Source organism: Canis lupus, chromosome 20 (genome assembly GCF_011100685.1).
Source record: "Canis lupus familiaris isolate Mischka breed German Shepherd chromosome 20, alternate assembly UU_Cfam_GSD_1.0, whole genome shotgun sequence".
In the NCBI taxonomy this organism is placed as follows: Eukaryota; Metazoa; Chordata; class Mammalia; order Carnivora; family Canidae; genus Canis; species Canis lupus.
In genome coordinates this window covers 11,782,085-11,804,862 of record NC_049241.1, presented here as the reverse complement: position 1 = coordinate 11,804,862, position 22,778 = coordinate 11,782,085, and the positions used below count along the sequence as shown (strand labels likewise).

The 22,778-nt window shown below is 37.5% G+C and overlaps 1 pseudogene; it reads right to left on the bottom strand.

Annotated features, from left to right (window-relative positions):
* Nucleotides 1-16,511: 16,511 nt before the first annotated feature.
* LOC100685632 lies at nt 16,512-16,752 on the bottom strand (annotated as a pseudogene).
* Between the last annotated feature and the right edge of the window lie 6,026 nt (nt 16,753-22,778).

The following is a 22,778-nucleotide window of genomic DNA, read 5'->3' as shown; positions in this document are numbered from 1 at the left end:
GTGGATATTTAACCAGTGCTTTAAAAGTGTTAGACCCTGTCCGAAGTGCTAGGGACATGATATGAATAAGATGGACAAGATATCTACCCTCCTGAGGAGAGGACAAGACATTCACAAATGTATTATTTCCTCTGATCTTTTAAGCTGACCTAATACCCTTCTGTGTTAATACAGCTAATAAATTCTATCAAGCTAGTTTAAGTTGGATACTGTCATTTGTGACCAAAAGAATCCTGACATGCATATATTTCTTCAATTATGGCATGTCAAAGATGGTAAAGATTGCCCTATATATCTCTAGTTTGGGGAAAAATTGGATAAGGAATTACAACACAATGAATGACTATGTCATTTAAAAAAAAAAAAAAAATATATATATATAGTATCGGGGTGCCTGATGGCTCAGTTGGTTAAGCGTCAGACTCTTGGTTTTGGTTCAGGTCATGATCTGAGATAGAGCTCCAGTCAGGCTCCATGCTCAGCCAGGGTAGCCTGTCTGAAGGGTCTCTCCCTTTTCCTCTCCCCTGACTTGCTCCTGTGTGCCTGCATTCTCTCTCTAAAATAAATAAATCTTTAAAAAAATAAAAGTATAATATCATTACCAGTCATAATAATATTTATTGACTCTATTATTTGCTTATTATTTAGCTGTAATATGAATAAACACATTTAAGCATACTTTTTGAAAATGTCTAGAGGGTCACATGAGTGGCTGCCTACTAAATGAAGAGATTCATCTTTCTCTCTTCCAAACTTGGGGTTTATTTTCCTTCCAACTTGGTGATATCACAGTTAGGGATGGCTGGCAGACAATCATCCTCATTATTCCATAGTCATTTTATGTTAGATCCCACACTCAAACCAACTCCCACCTCCAACACCAACCAGGATTTTTGAATCTGCTTTCAAAAGGCACTAGCATTAGCTCTCACTATGGTAGTATGAGGCTTCCTTCTGAAGCAGATCAGTCTTACCCTAGCTTCTTCACTACCACCTCTGTGGCATTAGATAACGTTTAGGCTGTCTAGTTTACTCAAAGGCTAAATAGGTACCTACTCATCTCAGAGCCATCTTGAACTTCTTTGTCATGATTAATACTCTCTTCTCTTTGAACAGTTAGTACATTGCCATGTTCCATTAGTGATTTCCAAATTATTTTCCATGGGATTTTATCTTAGATTTGGATGGGGACCAATAGGCCATATATGTGTAAATAGTGCTGAATCTTCTACTTGGAAATCCATGATACACATTTGCATTAAAGATTCTTAGATGCTTTGTAATAAACAAAGGCATACCTCTTTAAAGTTGTTCAACTCAATTACCCACAGTTTATTGATTATGGAAACCTACCCCTTTTCTCCATTCAGTACACATATTAGCATCCTTGGAATCCAATTTGGGGAATGTTATTCATACAGAGACTGTGATTATTTTGTGAGTATTTGTTTTGTTTCTCAGTTCAGTTCTCAAGCCTAGGAAGGGTAAGGGATACATTGTATTTCTCTTCTGATCTCTAACAATGGTTAGTTCACTGATTAAATGCAGCATGCAATCAGTTGATTATAATTGATAATTAAAAGCATGAGGAAGCATCTTATTGATTGCACAGAGATACGTTAAGAATGACCCTAACTTTGGAATTTAAATCAAACTTTAGTACTAATTTGTCATGTTACTTTGGGTAAATGGCCTAATATCACTCATAATTACTTAGTCATCTATAGAATGGGATATCTATTTATAACATTCTAGTGCTCTATAAAAAGATACTTAGCAGAAGGCTTAGATGCTTGATAAATGTTAATTCTCTTACTTTTTTTGTCTAAAACTTAGTGAGAATAATTTCTAAGTGCAGTGAGATGCATTCTTACTTTGTAAATTGCATGACTAAATTCAGCAGGGAATTTTCCCTTATTTTAAATGACAAGATGGCCCAAATCAGTGGCAGAACACAAAAATAACTAAGGAATTTTTTAAATATACCAATCCTTGGACATCATCCAGATGTTCTGAATTCAAAGCTGCAGAAATTTGGACCTCTATTTCTAACAAGTTGCCTAAATTATATTATGTAACAGTCCAAACCTTGCTTTTGGAATTCCCTACTTTATGTGTTGAAATGGATATTTCTCCATTTTACCTCATTGATTTCCCATGTGTGAACACAGTCATAGTTCATTTCTCTAACAATCTGGTCGTTAAAATATACAAGGCTGTGGTTTGGATTGGGTATAGTATGAGAACACATCCATTTATCTCCTCTGGTTACTGCTGATAACCCAATAAAATGAGAGTAAAGGCATTAAATAAACATAGACCTACAGGACAAGAAAAGAGAAGAGACAATAGCAAAGAAGAGTTGTCAACATGTATTGGAAAATGGAGCAGAGATGCAAGAGTGGACCCTGATGAGAATGAAACTTAGGAGAGAAAGTCAGGAGACTTAAATGCTTGCAGAGGGGGATCCTTATAGAGACTAGACAGTTCAGTTTTCAGAAATTCAGAAATGCTCAGCAATTGGAAATACTAATCCATATAACGGAAATCAGTAGAAGGAAAAATTAAATACCAAGACCCCACCCCATTCCTTGATGTTAATTGACTGCCTTTCTCTTCTCTCCCGGAAAAGCTGGGGATACTAGATACAGCAGGCAATATGACTGAGGAACCAGTCTGATTAAAGAGTAATTAAGCACATATCCAGAGCTCTGTGTTGCTCCAGTACTCTTTTCCTAAATGTATGGCTGGACTCATATTCCTGAGAGATACCTCTATCCTCTCCAGTAAAAACACTCACATTAACAGATCACTTTACAGTGTAATACTCTAGTCCATAGCTTGGCTGATATGCAATGGGAATCCAAGTAGCTAATGCCTTCCTTTTAAAATCAGGTAGGCAGCAACAGACCCCCAAATATGTGTGGTAAGTTTTCTGTATGCAAGAGTGAGATCAAGGCACACAAAGAAATAAGCACAAAAAGAAAAAGAAGAATAAAGATGACAAAATTAATTGCATTTAAAGCTGATATTCTGGGGGCACCTGGGTGGCTGGCTCTGTGGTTGAGTGTCTGCCTTTGGCTCAGGGCATGATCCTGGGGTCCTGGGATGGAGTCCAGCATCAGGCTTCCTCCAGGGAGCCTGCTTTCCCTCTCTGGCTGCGTCTCTGCCTCTCTCTCTGTGTCTCTCATGAATAAATAAATTTTAAAAATAAATAAAATAAAACTGATATTCTTGGAGAAGTAAGAAAAAACCTCCCAAGAACAGAATAAGAACACTTGGTAATGACAATTTTAGTAACTGAAATTTAAGATAGAGGATTAGAAGATGATGTCAAAAAACTTATAATAGGACTGCAGCAGAGAAAAGGTAAGACCATCAGAGTGTAAATCTGGGAGCTCCAACATTCACCTAATAGTGTTACAGAAAAGGAGAATAGAGAAAACATAATGGGGAAATGTTGAAGAAATAACAAAAGAAAATCTTTCAGACCTGAGACCAAGAAGGACAAAGACAAGATTCTACATCACAGAGGAAAGAAAGACGAAGTGGCAGATTATGTACAGCAGATTGGGTATTAGAATTTCATTCAGCAAACACTGAAAGGTAAAAAATGCAAAGAAATACACTTTACTGAAGGAGAATTAAACTCTGACTTAAGAGGTTATGTTTAATAAGGATATTTTAAGGGATCCCTGGGTGGTGCAGCGGTTTGGCACCTGCCTTTGGCCCAGGGCGCGATCCTGGAGACCGGAGATCGAATCCCACATCGGGCTCCCGGTGCATGGAGCCTGCTTCTCCCTCTGCCTATGTCTCTGCCTCTCTCTCTGTGTGACTATCATAAATAAATAAAAATAAAAAAAAATAAGGATATTTTAAGACAAGGAAGATCTTCAACATTTTGTTTCTTGCAACTTTCCCAGGAAGCTGTTGGGTATGTGCTCTATCAAAATAGGAAAACCAATCAAAAAACAAAACAAAACAAAACAAAACAAAATAACAAAACAAAACAAAAAACTTGGAATTCAGGAAACAGAACATTCTCATAGGGAAGTTCCAGGATAGAAGCTTTGCAGCAGGTCTAGAGAAAAAATAGAACCATTTGGAATATGAAGGCAGAAGGCTCCAAGGAGGGTTCCCCAAGGGGAAAAATTTGACCTTGTGGAAAACCATGCAAAAAGGCTTTTGTATTTTGTAGGAAGAACTAGCAGAGTTACATTAAAAAAATATGAATGGTGTTAATATAAACAATAACCAAATTCTAGTGATTTATTTCATTGGTAATTATTATGTAATAAATTAGAAGAACAGGTCTATAGCAATGAGATGTTCATGGAGAGTGACCTAAAGAAGGTAAAGCCTTATTTACTACATCATTGATAAACTCAGAAATAGCAATATGGACTGTGATGATCCATGGCAATAAATAGCAGAAGGGTTAAACATGGTTAACTGGCATGAAAAGAGTAATAGAAGTAATAGAGGGTGGTTGAATGGAAGTACTTATTTTCAATATATCTTCTGTTATTATTTCTTACTATTAAAAACTCTGTATATTACTAGGATTGGAAATAAAAATTATTATTATTATTTTTTAGGATTTTATTTAATTATAAGAGACACACAGAGAGAGGTAGAGACATAGGCAGAGGAAGAAGCAGGTTCCCTGCAGGGATCCTGGTTTGGGACTTGATCCCAGGACCTCGGAATCACGACCTGAGCCAAAGGCAAATGCTCAACCACTGACCCACTCAAGTGCTCCTAAAAATTATTTTTAAATGTACAAGTCTGTTCATTGGTAGCATTACATACTCTTCCTCTCCCTGCCTTCCTGGAAAATAGGAAAGAGAGATAGAGAATATCATGAAACTTTACTTCTGCTGAGGAGTTTTCCAAAACATGCTAGTGTGTTGATCTGCATGACAGTTCACAGCATTAGAGAATCAGAGAATTAGGTTTCCATGCTGTATTTATTTTTAACTATCATAAGATCTTGTTATAAGTGAAAAATACTTCAATAGGGACTCTTAAGGCAATTGTTCTTTGAAGATGGTATCTACAAAATGTGATTATCTCTAATGGCATTATCCTAGGAGGTAATAAACCAGAGCAGGGCTCCTGCTGAGAGAGTCCTTTAAGGTAATTTAGAGAGGAAGATGTGTATGGTTATCTCCAAACTAATGGAGGAAAGAGTTTAAAAATTGGTCATTCAAGGCACATAATGATTCTCTCATGTGTTCTGAAAAGCAAGATTGAAAACTAGGTGAGGAAATGCGAATCAATGGCTACAGAACAGCAGATTGCTTTAAAACATAGGTTTTGTTATTATTCAGGTATGATAAGGTTTATGGATCAAGAGATAGCTACCATCACAAAGAAAGTTTGTTATCCACAGTCCCCCCCCTCCCCAAAATGGGGGTATTTTGCACCACATGGGCCACTCAGGGAAACGCCAGGGTCAATCAGAAGGTAGAGGGAACAAGGGGAACTCATGAGCCAGATCCTGTATTGTCATTTTTGTGGGTAAAGAAGGCAAGGCAGAGTAAGCACATTTAGGGTTGTCTCTGATATACAGGGTATCTCTAGTTGTCTGGGAACTGGTCCTGGATGATTAGGACAGAAAAATATTGCCTTCTGGAGTATAAGAGCCAGATAGAGGAGGTGGTTTGGTTTGGAGTGGACTCTGCATTGGTTTACTTACATATGAAAGGAATGTTCACAGAGTAAGTTATTTGTTGTTTATAAGAAAAAAAAAAAAAAAAAGAATTGGCTAGTCCTGGGAGGACAGTCTTTTCCCTGTCAGTAAAGACCCAGATGCCAGAGCATTAAGAATACAGAAAAAAAGTAACATAGGTAATGCATAAGTGAACCAGAAGGATGAGAAAGATGCAGGTATAGAACAAAAATGGCAAGAGGAATGAATATTAGTTTTAGGAAGCTGTCAGAACTAATTAGGCCATCAGCCTTTGCAGGTCCAGGTCTAAGCAGAACAGGATTGCTGATGGAGATGACATGGACCCAGTCAAGAACCCCTGAGTAAAACCTTACTGGCTCAGACATGAACCAGCCCCAAGGTGACTTAAAAGGAGAACTTATTTAAATAAAGATGTGAGAGTGGGCAACCCAAACTAATTAAATAAAATTTGGGCACATATGGTATGCCAGATTCTCTGCTGGACCCTGGAAGGCACACAGACATGAATCAAGTGGAGCCTGTGCCTTCATGCAGTATGAGATATCTTCAAAGAGATTGACATAGGTCAAAGATGAACATAAAACAGCAGTTAAATCATTCAGGTGCCTTGGTGATGTTACAAACAAAGGAAAGAGATGGTAAATAGATGCTATCTTCCATTCTAGCCTCCATGGCAGACATCACTAATGGATCACGATGCTCTTATCTTCCCGTCAGGTCTGATCTCTGATTTCTTCTCTGTAGAATCTCTGCGAAGCCATGGCCAGTGAATCAAAGTTAACCCCATGCTATTCTTCAGTAGATATTCTAAGGAGGGAGATTGAAGACTAGGAGGAAGAGTTCCTGTAAGAGTTACATTTAACTTAGCTTAAGGATCCTAAGTGGGATTTGTGGGTAAGTGGTCTCAACAATCCTGGCAGCAGGAATAAATGTATGGTAGTTGGAAAGTTTGGAAAACTGCATGAATAGTAATTATGCAGTCTTGATGGAATTTAGGCTATATGTAAAAAAAAGGATGACAGATAAAGCCAGAAAGAGATGGTTGGGCCACCCTGAATGCCAAATGTGAAGGTAATAAAATTAAAGCAGCTAAAATTCCCTGTGTGCTTACAAATGTTCCCAGCACTATTACGTTCTAAGTGAATATTAAGATATATAGGTATTTCTTATATGTATACAAACATATATGTACACTTAAACATGCATGTATACATATATACACATATAAATATATCAAACATTATAATAAGCAAAATATACTGTGTGTTATATATTTATTATGTACTGTTACTATATATTTGTTAGTATATCTATTATACATTCTGTATTAAATGTCTTATTATATAACACCTTTATATATATGTATATTACATATAATATACATCTTATAGTGTATACGTTATATATAAAATAAAAATTATTTTATAATTTCCTACAATACATACACAAACTGAAAACAGAAATAAAATAACCTGCCTAACAGTCATAGGCAATAACTGTAAGGTCTAGATTTAAAGGCAAGTAGTCTGACTTGTAAGACCACTCTTAACCATTCTATTCTACTTCATTCTAATATTTTATAGAATAGAATAGAATGTTTTATATTCTAATATTTGTAGATACTGAGGAGCTATTGATTTCCGAGATAGATAGTGATGCAATAAGACATGGGGTTTAGGAAGACCTGTGTGGAAGTAATGTACAAATCATTAGATAGTGATAGTGGTGGAAAGAAATCACCAGACTGTGTGTGACTTTGCCAGCCTGTAAATATTGAAATTATTTTTTAAAGATTTAGTTATTTTAAGTTTGAGAGAGAGAGAGAGAGAGAGCATGCATGCGTGTCTGTGCACGAGTGGGGGAGGGGCAGAGAGAGAGGATCTACAAGCAGAGTCCCCACTGAGCATGGACCCTGATGCTGGTGGGGCTCAATTTCAGGACTCATGAGATCACCGTCTAAGCCTAGACCAAGAATCAACACTTAACCAACTGAGCCACCCAGGCACCCTGATAGAAGTACTTTTATAATTGTCTTATTAACAATTAAGAACCTCTAAATTACATTTCCCCAGGGGTACTATTGTATGCATAAAAATGCGAGCAAGAACTGATAGCATACACTCAAAAAAGGAATTGAAAAGCATCTGTCATATCTATATGCAGTGTGAAATGAATTCCTGAATCTCTGTACTTTCAATCACACGTGTGAAATTTGTGGCTGCGGAGGTGACCTATTAACATGCTTCATTCAGGCAGACGAGGAATCCATGGGGGGAAGAAAAGGTGGTTCAACCAATCTTTGAATGATAGTGTGTCTGTCTGAACTTGTGAATTCAAATTAAGTAGGACAATCATCTTTTCCCAATGGAAGAAACCATCGTTCAGATTGCTTGGAATTATGCACACATTAGCTCCTTTTCTTTGACTACTCTCTAGAATTTTTCCTTGACACTATATGAATGGGTGTAGGAAGTTGTCTTCCCCACCAGTTTGGGAGAGCCCTAGTTGATCTCTCTGAAGCTGTAGTTTTTTGTTTTTTTCCTAAAGATTTTATTTATTTATTCCTGAGAGACACAGAGAGAAAGAGAGAGGCAGAGACACAGGCAGAGAGAGAAGCAGGCTCCATGCAGGGAGCCCGACATGGGACTCGATCCCAGGTCTCAGGATCAGGCCCCAGACCGAACGCGGCACTAAACCGCTGAGCCACTGGGGCTGCCCTGAAGCTGTAGTTTTAACAAGTCTCTACTCCTGTAGGCAGACAATAGGTCAGGCAACGTTTATGATTGGTGGGAAAAATTATCACCATTTTTATTATTAGAATGTCATAAAAGCTACTACAATGGGAAGTTCACAGGGTACTGCTTGACCCTGTTATTCTTGCCCCAAGACCTTAAAATGGGAAGTGTGGATCAAGATTTTAGTTCTTGGTGATGTTTTTGCTCCGTTCTGTCGCGATAGATAGTGGAGCCTGGGCATCAAATGGTGCTTGCCTGAGCATTTCCGGGGAAATCATCCATGATACCCCCTGTTCCTATATGTATTCTGTGATCTGAAGAGCAAAAGTTAACAGGAGTTAAGGCATAGAGATGGCGATTTAATGGGAGAGAGCATGTTATAAGCATTACAAGTTTTGTAACAGGGGTTATAAGTGTTAGACATAAACTTGGAAAAATGAATACCGGTTGACATGGCCAGGCTTTCTGGGTAATTACCTCTTAGTACCCTATAGTTATACCCTCAATACCATAAAAGGGTTGCACTCTGGGAAAGATGACATACTCTGTCTTTTCCCTAGGAATAATTGACCACTCCATCCTTTGCTCTATCTTTATATTAAAAGAATTTCTAGCATTGAATTTGGAAGTAATTAATTTGCATGTACCTCTCTCTGAACTAGAATCCCATAAGAGTAAGGATTGTGGGTTGTTCACTGTTGTATCTATATAGCTTAGCACGAAGTTGGCTGGCTGTGCACGCAGTGAAAATGAAAACAGACACTAATTCAGCATATGCTTTTTGAGAACCTATAACATTCCCTATGGCTGCTCTTATGGCTTTGACTTCTGCATTTCACTTAGTTAATCTTGAACAAAAATATACCACTTTAAAGTGCTTTAATTGCTTTTTTAAATTGCATTTTTGAAAACTGTAAATGCAGTTAGGTAGTAACTATATGCTCACTGCACAAAATGTAAATCATACAATATATATGGTTAAGCCAGAAAATCTCTTTTGCCCTTCCTCTGCGTCCATTCTCCAATTAAGGAGAATTCAAATTGTGCCTCCCTGGTGGTCTCTATGATTTATTTGGCAAAGGTATCTCTCCATCGTGGGCTTATTTTGGACATCTCAAGTTACCGTCACAGTCCAGGAAGTTCCAGATCTGCCTACTTTTTATGCAAATGTAGAGCACAGAGTGGTGAGGGGCTGCCAACTGTTGGTTCCTGGTCCCCAACAAGTTATGTATGGAAATAAAGAATTCAGAAAATTTTAGAGCAATTTGACAGTCATTTTTATGTCTCTCGAATTTAATAAATGAAAAACCTAGATTTGCGTTTCTTTTGTACATCTTTTTAATTTCATTTTTACTAGATATTTATGATTATTGTATTTTTTAAAGGCTCAGTCCATAATAGATTAGGAAAAAAAAAGACAAAAACTCCACTGGTCTTTTATCACTGTTAGTCTGAGAGGTATTGTTTCAGAGCATTTGTAGTGGAAATCACTACCTTAAAAAGCAATACATAGTAGACATTGTGCTTTGCATTTTCATTCCTGTTGGAGGTGAATGGTAGTTTGATGTGATTTATACATTCAAAAGTCAGAGATTTGGAAGTTAGAGATTTCTCAGAAGTAGTTTCTATAGCTCATGTACAGAGAACCATAAAACAAAATAGGAGTCTGATACTTGGGACCAAGTTATAGTTGCTCTGGGCCTGATAACTTTGAATACCTTAGGCAGAAGGTTTTATATTATTACCTGTTACATTGCATTAATGTGATTTGGGGGTTATTGATTTCAATGAATATCTTCACCTATGTTTTTTTCTTAGTAGCTTTGCTGTGGACCATTAAGAACTCTTTTTTTTTTTTCTTAAAGACTTTATTTATTTATTCATAGAGACACACACAGGAAGAGAGAGAGAGGCAGAGACACAGGCAGAGGGAGAAGCAGGCACCATGCAGAGAGCCTGACGTGGGACTCGATCCAGAGTCTCCAGGATCGCGCCCTGGGCTGCAGGCGGCGCCAAACCAGTGCGCCACCGGGGCTGCCCACCATTAAGAACTCTTAAGCTGTTTCTAGACACACTAATTTATCTTGTACTCAAATTTAGGTGTCACTGAGGCAGGAAAATGCATAGAGTTTTACTTCTAAAGATGAGCAGGAATTTTTCTGGCTACAACCATGTGATAGACCAAGAAAGGGAGCTGTGTGGATCAGACACAGGTAATATCTTATCCAGAGGTAAGAGAATAACTGATGCTGTTCTGCATAAATGGCTCTCCTTTTCCTTTCCCCATCAAAGAGCATCTAAATAGAGGAAGGCATAAAGGAGCAAGCCATTGCTCTGACCTGGATATCTAGCTCCCTATGATAAAAATGTAGTCTTATTATTTACAATGGAAATAGAAGCTAGTATTTAATGAACACTTACTCTGGTCATACACCATGATAAATCCTTTATCTATTTTCTTTCATTGAAGCTCTACAACATCACATGACATAGGCGTTGTCCCATTTTACAGAAACCAGAATGAGATGTAGAGGTCAATAGTAGAACTGGTATTTAAAAGGAGATCTGTTGGACTCCAAAGACTTCTATTAAACATTATTATAATCCTAGTGCTCTACTATTTTGTACATTTTTTGTACTATCCCATATTTAAGTAGGAGAGCTATGGATAACTTTAGAGTGACATGTTGTAGCAGAGGAACATTTGAGAATCTTATAGACCTCATGGTCTAATTCAGGGGTTGGCAATCTTTTTTCTGTAAAGGGTCTTATAGTAAATATTTTAGACTTTCCCAGACATATGGTCTCTGTTGCAACCATTCCAGTCTGCTGTTATAGCTTGAATAAAGCAACAATAAACAACATAAAAATGAATGGATATAGTCCTGTTCCGATAAAACTTTATTTGCAGAAACGGGCATCAGTCCAGATTTTGTTCACTGGCCATAGTTTGCCAACCCTGGAATATATAGTTTCATAAAGGATGTTCCTAAGACCCAGAATGGTCATAGACTTGTCCTAGGCCACAGTGGCAGTAATGATAGTGACTGATAGCTTTCGTACTTCAAACTCCACATCTTCTCATTGATCACCTGACTCCTCTCTTTGATGATTCTTAAGCATTTTACCTAATGCTAAAAAATACATATTATTTTTGACATCTGTATATGTAAAGAGATATACCATGTTGTTACATAAGGTGGCAATGTACTTTTTTATCTCCCATTTAGAAAGGGTTATTTGAGTATGAGTGAGGACCATGCTACCACAGAAATGACTTTGAATTTATTCTGATTTATTTAATGATAATAAAGCGCTCACACCCTTCAGAAATTTGTAATGAAAATTACTTGGAGCACATTTTCCAGCTGATTTGTGACATGTGGACACACTAGTGAATCATGATGTAAAGAGCTGCTATGGTCTTCTTCAGTGTCAGGTGTAAACACATTATCAATTCTGTCCATTCATATCAGTTCTATCCACTTTTTCTGCCCTCATGTCAACCAACATTTTCACATTTGTCACAGAAACTGTGCAAACTGTAGAGTATACTCTCTGGAGTCAGATGACCTGGGTTGGAATCTCATGTCTACATTTTCTCCATTGTGTGGGCTTTAATTTTTTATTTTAATTTTTAAAAAATATTTTATTTATTTATTCATAAATAAACACCCAGAGAGAGGCAGAGACAAGGGCAGAGGGAGAAGCAGGCTCCCTGCAGGAAGCCTGATGCAGGACTCAATCCCAGGACCCCAGGATCAGGCTCTGACTGAGGGTAGACTCTCAACCACTGAGCCACTCAGGTATCCCCATTGTGTGGGCTTCGGTAAGTTCCTTTATCTCTCCAAGAATCCATTTCCTTTTAAGTAAATAAGGAATGCCAGGAATACATGCACATCAGCTAGTGCTGTTCTGAAGATGAACAGGTGAACCATGTAATACCTTTCAAGTTCAATAAATACTTGTTGTAGTTCTAAGATTCAGGAATCCTCAAGCATATTTTCTTTTTCAAGTGACTATAGCTTAGAAATATAGCTATATTAAAATTAAAATTAAACTGCTTCTCTATTTCTTGAGTATAAAGTTACATAAATTTTGAATTAGACCATACTCTTAGATATTTAGAATTAAAATGGCCTTACTCTTTTGATTGGTGTCTATTGCTCCTCTAAAGGTATTTTCTTTTCATTTGCTTGGATGTCTTTTTTCATTTGGTTCTTCTAAACGTGCTGAGAACTCCTGACACTCTTATACCTTTGTTAATCCAGGCCTTCTTTGAAGTTTTTGAAAGTTATAATGCTAATAAATAGTAGGTCTGGGGAATTCCTGGTCAAGAGAATAGATTCCTCCGTAGATCTGGAAGCAAACAAAAGCAAACAAGTAAACTAAAAAAGACATACTGGCATGCTCCCAGTAAATATACCTTAATCACAGGATTTTAAACCTAACTGCAGGGGAAGCTGAAAAGTGTTCCACTGCACCCAGAAAAAGGAAAATGAAATGAAGTTTAATGAACACTTAGCATTGTCTCTTCCAGCCATGATTTTTAAAAAAAGAAACAAACAAACCTGTACCATATCGTAACTTGTCATTCTGATCTGAGTCTCAGGTTTTAGCTTGCAGAACTGATCAATTAAAAGATTAAGTTTTTAACAATGTGTAGTTTCTAGGTCTTTTGTAGACATTAGTTACTATCTTTTTAAATTTCTATATGATCTTTTTTGGCTATCACTGAATAAACACTGTGTATTCATGGTAGGCAGGGTGCTCTGACGTTCATTTCATAAGGCACAAATTGTCAGTGGTTATGAGATATGAGATTGAAATTATTGGCTTCAATACATAATTTTGACAGGGTGACATTTTGGCTTTAATGACACCAAAAATCCTGATCAAATCCTAAGACAAAAAAAGTGGCTTTCATCCCTAGTCCAGTTATTTCTGTTTATTTTTTTCACAGGCACCTGAAAAATTCTTATATTATGTTTAATAAAAATCTATTAATTTCCCATTGCCTCTACATGCCACAGTTTGTTTACAAAGTTTTTTTTCTTTTTTAAAGATTTTTATTCATTTAAGAGAGAGAGAGAGAGCACAAGTGGAGGAGGGGCAGAGGAAGAAGCAGACTCCCCACTGAGCCACCCAGACACCCAAGGTTTTCTTTCCCCTGACCTAACTAGTTATTTCTAAACTCCCGTTATTTCCCTATACAAAGTCTCCCTTTTAGTTCTGCCTCTGAGTGATGCTATTAGGAACATCTCCTCTCTGATAATGTCTTGCTGAAGATGGAATCTCTGTATGCAATTCTTCTCCAGAATTCTCAAGCCCATTTTGCTTCCTTACTCGTGAGATGCTAGAACTCTAGTCTGTTTGTCCTTGAAGATAGAGTCCTTGTCTTGTCCATAATTTTATCCTCAGAGCTTAGCACAAGACTGCACATAGAATGTGTCTGATAGCTATTAGTTGGACAAATTAATGCATTTATATATCTGGCCTTTATTTTTGTTTCTCTTATTTTGGTATTATATCAATCAGGACACAATAAATTATTTTCTGATACCAACTAATCTCAAAGGCTTATAAAATCAAAGGACATTAAATCAAAGGACACTATATGTTCTTTATGGGTCAGCTGTGGCTCTGTTTCATGTTGTGTTCACTTTAGGGCCTAGGTTGATGGAGCAACCTCTCTCAGAGCATTTTGATTATTGTGTCAGTGGGAAAAGAAACATGGCACTCACGTCTTGGCTCTAGAGCTTCTACTTAGGAAAGACAGATGTCACTTCTGCCTTCTTCCAATTAAACAAAATGAAACATCTTGATTCAGCAGAGTAGGAACATATAAGTCACCCTTAGGGAGGTACATGCTAAAGAGAGAATTTTGAGCAAATAGTAATACAATCTACCACTGAGAGATAAACCATATATCATCGAGCTCATTTATTTAGTCACTTTGGTGCCTTTATCCTATATACCCAACTCTAGTGTGAAATGATACATAAGAGTTAGAAAGTTCCTTTCAGAAGTTAACAGCAGGCTGTCTGCAATGAATGAATACAAAGAGTTATGAATTATGACATCATTTCTGATAGCCTGGACAATAGTTTTTATATCATCCCTCTGATGGAATATAGACACATGGGCATTCTTGCTTGTCTTTTGTTATGAATAACCTTTCTTTTGATTTTGTATTTTCCCAAATCTGAAGAACAGGATGTTGAATGAACTTTCTTCATTGATGATGACTTTCCAGTCTGGCGCATTTCTCCACAGTCTACTCCCTGCTTCGATTCTTGCTATAGAAGATCATTTCAGAGATCTGAACATCTAAGCAGAAATTTCCATAGCACAGGACAATAAAGTAATTATGTCCCATCATCATTTGTCCTTCCCTTTTCGATCTGTGTTAGCATCATTAGCTTTAATCTAATAACACCATCTCTTATTACTGAATACATTTAGAATTCACTTTCTTGGTTAATTTTTATTTTCACTTTTGTAAAACCTCCAAAATGTTTTGTTAGATCTACTGTCTTTCTGATGCTCACTTTGCTTCTTATTTTCTCTCTCTCTCTTTTCCTCATTTTCTTTTTTTCTTCTCTCTCCCTTCCTCTGCCTCTACCCTTCTACCTCCCTGTCTCTGTCTCTCTTCTGTCTTCTCTTTCTTGCATGCTCTTCTTCCCTTCCTCCCCCCCACTACACACTCCCTTTCTCTCTTTCTCTATTTCTTTTCTCTTTCATGTTTTAATGGCACACAGATAGTGGCGGGGCTTGATAGTATCCATTTCATTTATTGAATGTCTAGTGGACACCTGGTGCTTTGCTAAGGATGTTGAGGCTTTTGTAACATTAGATTATACTAAATACGCCACATGTATATACACAAACTATCTGTTCTGCCTATACAAAAAACTTGTAAATTAGTGGCTGAAAGACATTTGGAGCTTTATCTGGAGAATTCAGAAATCCTTATTTCTCTGATTCGTCCTCAGCAAGAATAAAAAGAAATGGCTCTACCTCTCCATGTGTGCTTATTCTGAATGCACCTGAAATAACTTATCTTTAATAGGTCCAAGCAGCTCACACATTTGCTTTCATTACTGATATTACAGCTCTAGCACCACCTTGGGCCCTTTAAATAGTAAAAAGTATCAGACTCTGTATAGTTCCACTCAAGGCTCTTTTAAACCAAAGTAATAGCAGCTGTCCTCCAATGGGTTTCAGGCTGATTATCAGTAGCCCAGTTCTCCTTTCTCTTCCAACTTGTAAGTATGCTAGTGTCAGGATTTATGTGCAATTGCTCCCCATTGCCAGATGCATGTTCTTATTCTCTCTTTTCTGTGAGCTCAATACAGTTTATGTCTGTAGGATGAATTCATATTCCTCATCCATTCATTCATTCCACAGATAGTTATGGAGCATCCTTATCTGCCAGGCACACTGTTTGGCGCTAAGGTCCTGCAGTTAAAGATTCAGTTCATGTACTCAAGGAAGTGAGGCTGGTGGAGGCAGGCTAGGAAATAATCGTGTTTAATACAGTGAGATAGATGTTGTGATCCAAGTAAGCCCTGTGGTCCTCTGAAAGTGTAGGAGAATGTCACCAACTCAGCCTTGGGGAAATGGTCTTCCAACAGATAGGGACCCTCTGCTGATCTATTATGCATATTTCATATCATTAGTTCTCTGGCTCGAGACAGCATTTCCTAAGGTGTGGTAGTGAACCTTTAGATTACAACTAGGAGAAAGACTCAGGTTGTTGCTAGGGTGTATTTGCAAAGAGGATTTTTTTTGGAGCAAATATTGCTTTGACATATAACACACCTCAAGAAAATTATGACCTTAAATGTATTTTAGAGAGTAAGAGCAGGAGGAGGGGCAGAGCAATTGGGAGAATGAGTCTCAAGCAGACTCTGAGTTGAGTGCAGAGCCCTTTTGGTGGGATCGACCCCATGACCCTGAAATCAGGGCCTGAGTTGAAACCAAGAGTCCAACACTTTACCAACTGCACCACAGTAAACCACAGGTTTACACAACTTCTGAAAAATATTTGAGAGCAGCTGCAACTATAGATTTCAACTCTATGATGATTTCTTTTCCCATTCTTTTCTCTCTTTTCATTCCCAAATAATCTCTTTCAGACACAGTTCAGGTAGAATGTAGGATGTATCCATCTCATATTTTGTCCACAGTTCTTTAGGCGAGATCTGCTGTGTCTTGGCCAGGTCCAGTGCTCTCTTAATATGAAATATAAAGGTTCTCAGAAAGCCTTCTCAGGGCCTCTTTCATATCATCATTCTCATATAATGTATCATCTCACATTAACCCCAGTATGTTGGCCCCTGCAGCATTGTAATACTATTTTCAAATACCCTCCAGCCACCATCTTCATGCTCACCATTTTGAGTTTGTACATTCTTTGTGATTTATAGAGTTTGATCTCATATTCCATTGACTGTACCATGATTTACTTATTCTATGTCAAGGAATATTTGGGTTTCGTGGGCTTTTTTTAAAAGATTTTATTTATTCATGAGAGACACAGGCAGAGGGAGAAGCAGGCTCCATGCAGGGAGCCCCATGTGGGACTCGATCCCAGGTCTCCAGGATCACACCCCAGGCTACAGGCGGCACTAAACCACTGAGCCACCCAGGTTGCCCAGGTTTGTGGGCTTTTAATACCATTCTAATCTCCCTTTAGCTCAGTCTTGTCAAGAAACAATAACCACCTGGATTTGAATGACATTGTTTTTGTTTTCTTATGTTTATCTTTTTTGGTTACTTTCTATTTATGGAAAACTATATTAGCTTTTCTCTTTTTTCTAAGTGGGGATATAAAATTTTCTCTTAAAAATTTTGATTGAAATGAACGGATTGATTTAAAAAGTCTTTCAGTGATAATTGAGGTATAATATTATGACAAATATGAAGATGGGAATCAAATAGCTGAGTTTAGGATAAATAGATTTAGAGCTTTGGAGTTTTTGTTAGAAGGTAATAATTTACATGCCCAGGTGTCTAAGCAATCAACCTCCTCAAACAGTTGGTTTAATAATTTATTAGAGTATATGGGATTAATACGGGCTTGCTTTGTGAAGGTCCAAGGAGTATCTGGAATCTGCATGCCAAGAGTTTGAACAGACCCAAGTAAGAGCCACACCAAGAATCTGGGTACTGGAGAGAGAGCAGTATGAGGATGGTGACTGCCTGGGAATGGGGTCGATTGTCAAGTGGGATGGAGAAGAGGTGCTAACTCTACACACTTCTCTCTGGATCTCAAGGCCCTAATCCACAGGTTGCATAAGGCAGGTCAAAAAACTGATTTGACTTTTACATCTTCATTTCCCTCTGACTTAATAATAATAGTTGCAATTTATAGTGTAAACATTATGTGCAAAGTACTTTGCATGGCTTATACCATTTAATTCTTAAAACAAACCTACAAGGGAAATGCATGTTACTGTGGTAGTCAGAATATGGCCCCTCAAAATGTCCATATCCAAATCCCTGGAATCCAAATACTTTATATTGTAAAGGGGATTTAAGAATGCAGCTGGAACTAAGTTTGTTGGACAGGTGACCTTAATAAGGGAGACTTTCCTGGTTATCTGGGTGAGCCCAGTGTAATCACAAAGATCTTTGAAAGTGGAAGGGAAAGGCAAAAGAGAGGGTCAGAGTGACGTGATGTGAGGAAGACTCAACCTGCCCTTTCTGCTTTTGAAGATGGAGGGAGGGGAACAAAAGCTAGGAAAATAAATGCATCCTACTCAGCAAGACAGAAAGGAACAAAGCCTTATGAATATCTTCCTTTATTTTGGCACAGTGAGAATCCTATCAAACTCCTGACCTATAGAAATATAAGGTAATATATTCATGTCCTTTAAGCTGCTAAATTTGTGGTAATTTTTTGTGAAAATCAAAATAATCCAATTACATAAAAGGAATTGGGGCAGAGGCCAGGTAACAAGTCGATAACTAAAAAAGTTTATATTGGACGCCAGATCTATCTGCCTCCAAAATTGATTATTAGCCCCAGTGATCCAAGACTAGAACACAGCCTGGGTGGTTATATAGTTTAGATATTTTAATTCACTCCATGGATGAGTGAAGGAGAATTAGGTAGGTTCCAAAAGTCTGAGAACTGAAAAAGGAAGGCCATCGTATGTATAAAAGGACTTCAGTTTGATGAGTCTTTCTGATACACTTTGTGTAAGAATGTTCATGAGGATCTTAAGAGAGAAGCCAACTCAAACTGGCTTAACAATAAAGGGAGATTTAGGGCAAAAATAAAGAGTTTATTGTGGTTTCTAGCTTCATTTTAGACTTGATTCAGCATTGCAGTGAGGTCAGAGTTTCTCCCTCCCTCCTTTCCTTTTTTCTTTTCCCTCCTTCCTTCCTTCCTTCCTTCCTTCCTTCCTTCCTTCCTTCCTTCCTTCCTTCCTTCCTTCCTTCCTTCATCTTTCTCCCTTCCTTCTTTCCTATTTATCTGCTTTTCCTTGTCTTCATTACATTACATCTCTCTTGCAGTCCCAGGATGGCCATCTGCATCTCCTGGGACCATGTATTTATTCCCTTTGCACAAAAAGCAAGATAGAGAATGCCTTTGCACCAATACTCCCAACAACAGCAATAATACCAACAATAATACCAACAACAATAATACCAACAATGCCAACAACAAAGAGAGCGAAAAAAAGAGAGAATTGAAAAATAAAAAGAAATTCTTAGTGACTTAACAGTTTAGATCCCATGACCAATGCTGTCCAGTGGAATAAGAAGCACATCTTGCCTAGGCCATACCCATCTGGAAAATAATGAACTTCCCTGAAGCCACATTGATTCCCACACAGAGATCAGGAACCATTAGAAGGAGGACTGGTTCTTATGTGACAGAGAGGAAAACACTGGAAGGAAGAAAAGACATTCTGTCAAGGAAGCCAGAGTAATACATAAGACCAGAAGGTCAATTTGTGAAGATAAAACTCAAATCCATTGCATTTACAAACAGATTATGTTAGAGCAATTTAACCATGTGGTAGCCACATTTTCTATTTGTGTTTAAAGGTCTATGGGAACATTGGTATAAATGTTATACTGAAATCTTGATCTCAGTAATATGCTACAACCAGGTAAATTCTCAATGAAAGAATTCCAGGGTTTGTTTATACTATTCTCTTTCTGTGTCCTTTTATTTATTTACTTTTTTGCCTATTAATTATTAAGGCATATCTTGAAAAGTATTATTTGGCAGGACTCCGAAAAGGCAACAAATCTATTTATTTACTTAGTAGCTATGTTAGCCCAAAGTCACAGATTTTTTTTTTCAATTTCCTTAATAAAATGTGGTACTTGAACAGTGAGAGGGTGACAGTCTTCTAGATTCTATTTATGAAGAACTCAAAACTCCCCCAATAAGCTCATAGCCAAGGAAATATTAATCAGTTGCCAATAAATAGCTCTGTGCTGGAATTCACATATGTTTCTTCTTAAAAATTGCATATGCTTTGTGTGAAAACTGTAGAACTGCGCTCACTAGAAACAACATTTTTGTTATTAAGAGTTTCATTATGTGTTTGTTTGTTTGTTTGGTCTTTTGTTTTGTTTTCTTTGGTCATGGTTGAGCTACCAATTAAAACACAAAATGTCAGTTGGTAGGAACACCTGGCTCAGTGGTCAAGCATGTGCCTTTAGCTCAGGTCATGATCCTGGGGTCTTGGAATCGAGTCCTGCATCAGGCTCCCCAGAGAGAGTCTGCTTCTTCCTATGCCTATGTCTCTGCCTCTCTTTGTGTGTCTCTCGTAAATAAATAAATAAATAAATTATTTAAAATAAACAAATAATTTTTTAAAAAATATCAGTTGGTAATTGGAAAGGAAATAGTTACTGTTTTTGTTGAATATCCTGATTATTGATGATGTAGCATGAGAAGTGGGCTGATATCTGTCTCTGAATTCCATACTTGGCAAAATGACTTAATAGTAAATAAGAGTACCTCTAAAGTCTCTTAACCAAATTAAAAACCTGCCATTTTGCATACTGGCCATGTGAACACAGTTAAATCCTCTAACCCTATAAAATGACAATACTGATAATGTTAATTTCACCTCATAGGACTGCTGTAGAGGGAAGAAAAGGAAAACACACGCAAATTATTTAGTGTAATACCTCGTATATAGAGAACATACACTGAATGCAGCAGATATTTTTTTTATTTGCACCTCATGCCTTCTCTTACAGATGAGGAAACTAAAGTTGAGACAGGTAAAATGACTTGTTCAAAGTTTCACAATCTAACCAGTGACAGGTTCATATTAATTTCTCAGGCATATTTTGTTTCCTGAGTGAGCATTATATACTTTGGCATAAGCCATTTAGTTTCTAGCCATAGCTATGTCAGTCTCCCACTGAAAACAAGATTTTTGAGGAAAGGAACTGTGGCTACTTTTCCCATGGTCAATAGCTCTGCTTACATAAGGCATCTCCAGTAAGAATTTACTGAAAAATTAAATCAATGAACTTTACAAACACAATTTTCCAATCAGAGAAAGCCATGACTGATCTCTGTAATAATTATATAAAATGGTAGATATATTAATTTTGAAGTTGAATTTTTGAAGTATTTTGTATGTGACTTGAAGACACTTTCCATATATCAAATTATTCTTCAGCCATGAATGGGATATATGTTATGCTACACACACACATATTTGCAATCAGTGAGTCCCATTGTGAATTATAACACTAACATTAATGAACTCGGCTGCCCCAAATGTTAACAGTTTGCTCCTGAACTGGATCCATGGAAATTTTTTTGCCGACAGACTATCTGAACTAATATATTGCTTAATTCTTAATCTGGCAAAGCAGAGAGACTTGTCACTGGTATGTGAAAATTTGTGATGTAGCATCATATATGCAAATGAAAAAATGTTGGCAAAAATAATTATTGTTGCTTATGGGAGGATTAATAGTTACAGTCTGCCCCATTTTCTGTTGAGGTTTAATTTAATTCTGTGGCATGTATTGACTGAGGAAATTAATTTGGGTTTAATTATTGTGTGTGGCCGTTAATGTGCACACTTCTTTTTTTTTTTTTTTAAAGATTTTTTTTTAACATTTTTTATTTTTATTTATTTATGATAGTCACAGAGAGGGGGTGGGGGGCAGAGGGAGAAGTAGGCTCCATGCACCGGGAGCCTGATGTGGGATTCGATCTCGGGTCTCCAAGATCGCGCCCTGGGCCAAAGGCAGGCGCCAAACCGCTGCGCCACCCAGGGATCCCAATGTGCACACTTCTGATGAATATTTAGTTACACTGAACCACCAACCCAGCCACTATGCTTTGCTCATCTGCTGATAGGGAGCATCTGATGGAGGGGTTGGTTTGTACTGGATGAATTCTAAGTGCAGGGTCATCATAGTAGATAGCTCTGATTCAGTGGGGAAGGCACTGGGCTTGGAGTCGGAGGAGCACAGGATTTGGATTCTGGATGTGCTATTAACAAGCTCTGTGTGTCCCTAGTTCTTAACTGGAGAGTTGTAGGAGTAAACCAATTTACCCTAGGGATTTGGTTGGAGAACTAAATGAATGAACGCATGTGAAAACAGACTTGTGAACTGTATAGTACTGCTTTAATGAATGGAATGTCTACCGTAAACTTTTCATGTATCCATTTAATGACAAAGTCATTTAAAAAGTTATGTAGGATTAAACAGTTACCTAAAAAGCACTCAATAAAGCATCTTTAATGAATAGAATGTAGGTTAAGTGTAGATGAACACCCCTTCATTATAAATATTGCCATGGACAAAAATTCTATGCAACAAGAAGATGGTCAAAGAGATTTGTTCATTTTAAGAAGTAATCAACATCACAAAATCCCTATATGGCTACAAATTGTAAGATTAAGATATATGCATTCTGGAGTCAGACTGATGGTGCAACAGTAGCATAGTTTTCCCATGGTGGTTAGGTTTTTGAGCCTCAATCTCGTCAACTGAAAAATGGGGTCATATCAGGGCCATTATGAGGATTGAAGGTGGCAAGGTATGTAAAGGGATGTGCACAAACACTGGCCCATGGAAGTTTCTCAAAAAAATGTTAGCTTTGCCTGCAGTAGGAGTGTTGACATTTTAATAAGCTCTTTTGCAATGCCATGTAACTCTTGAAATAAAACAAATGAAGGTAGCCAATATCTCTATAAATAAAAAGTGAGGATTACTGACTCTGGATCTGGGCCTCGTTCGTGTTCACACACTTATGCCTCTTTTCTTCCTGTTCTCTTCTTTCACCCAAGTCCATGGGTTTCCTTTAAGGAAGTAAAATAATAACTTGAGCTGTCTCATTT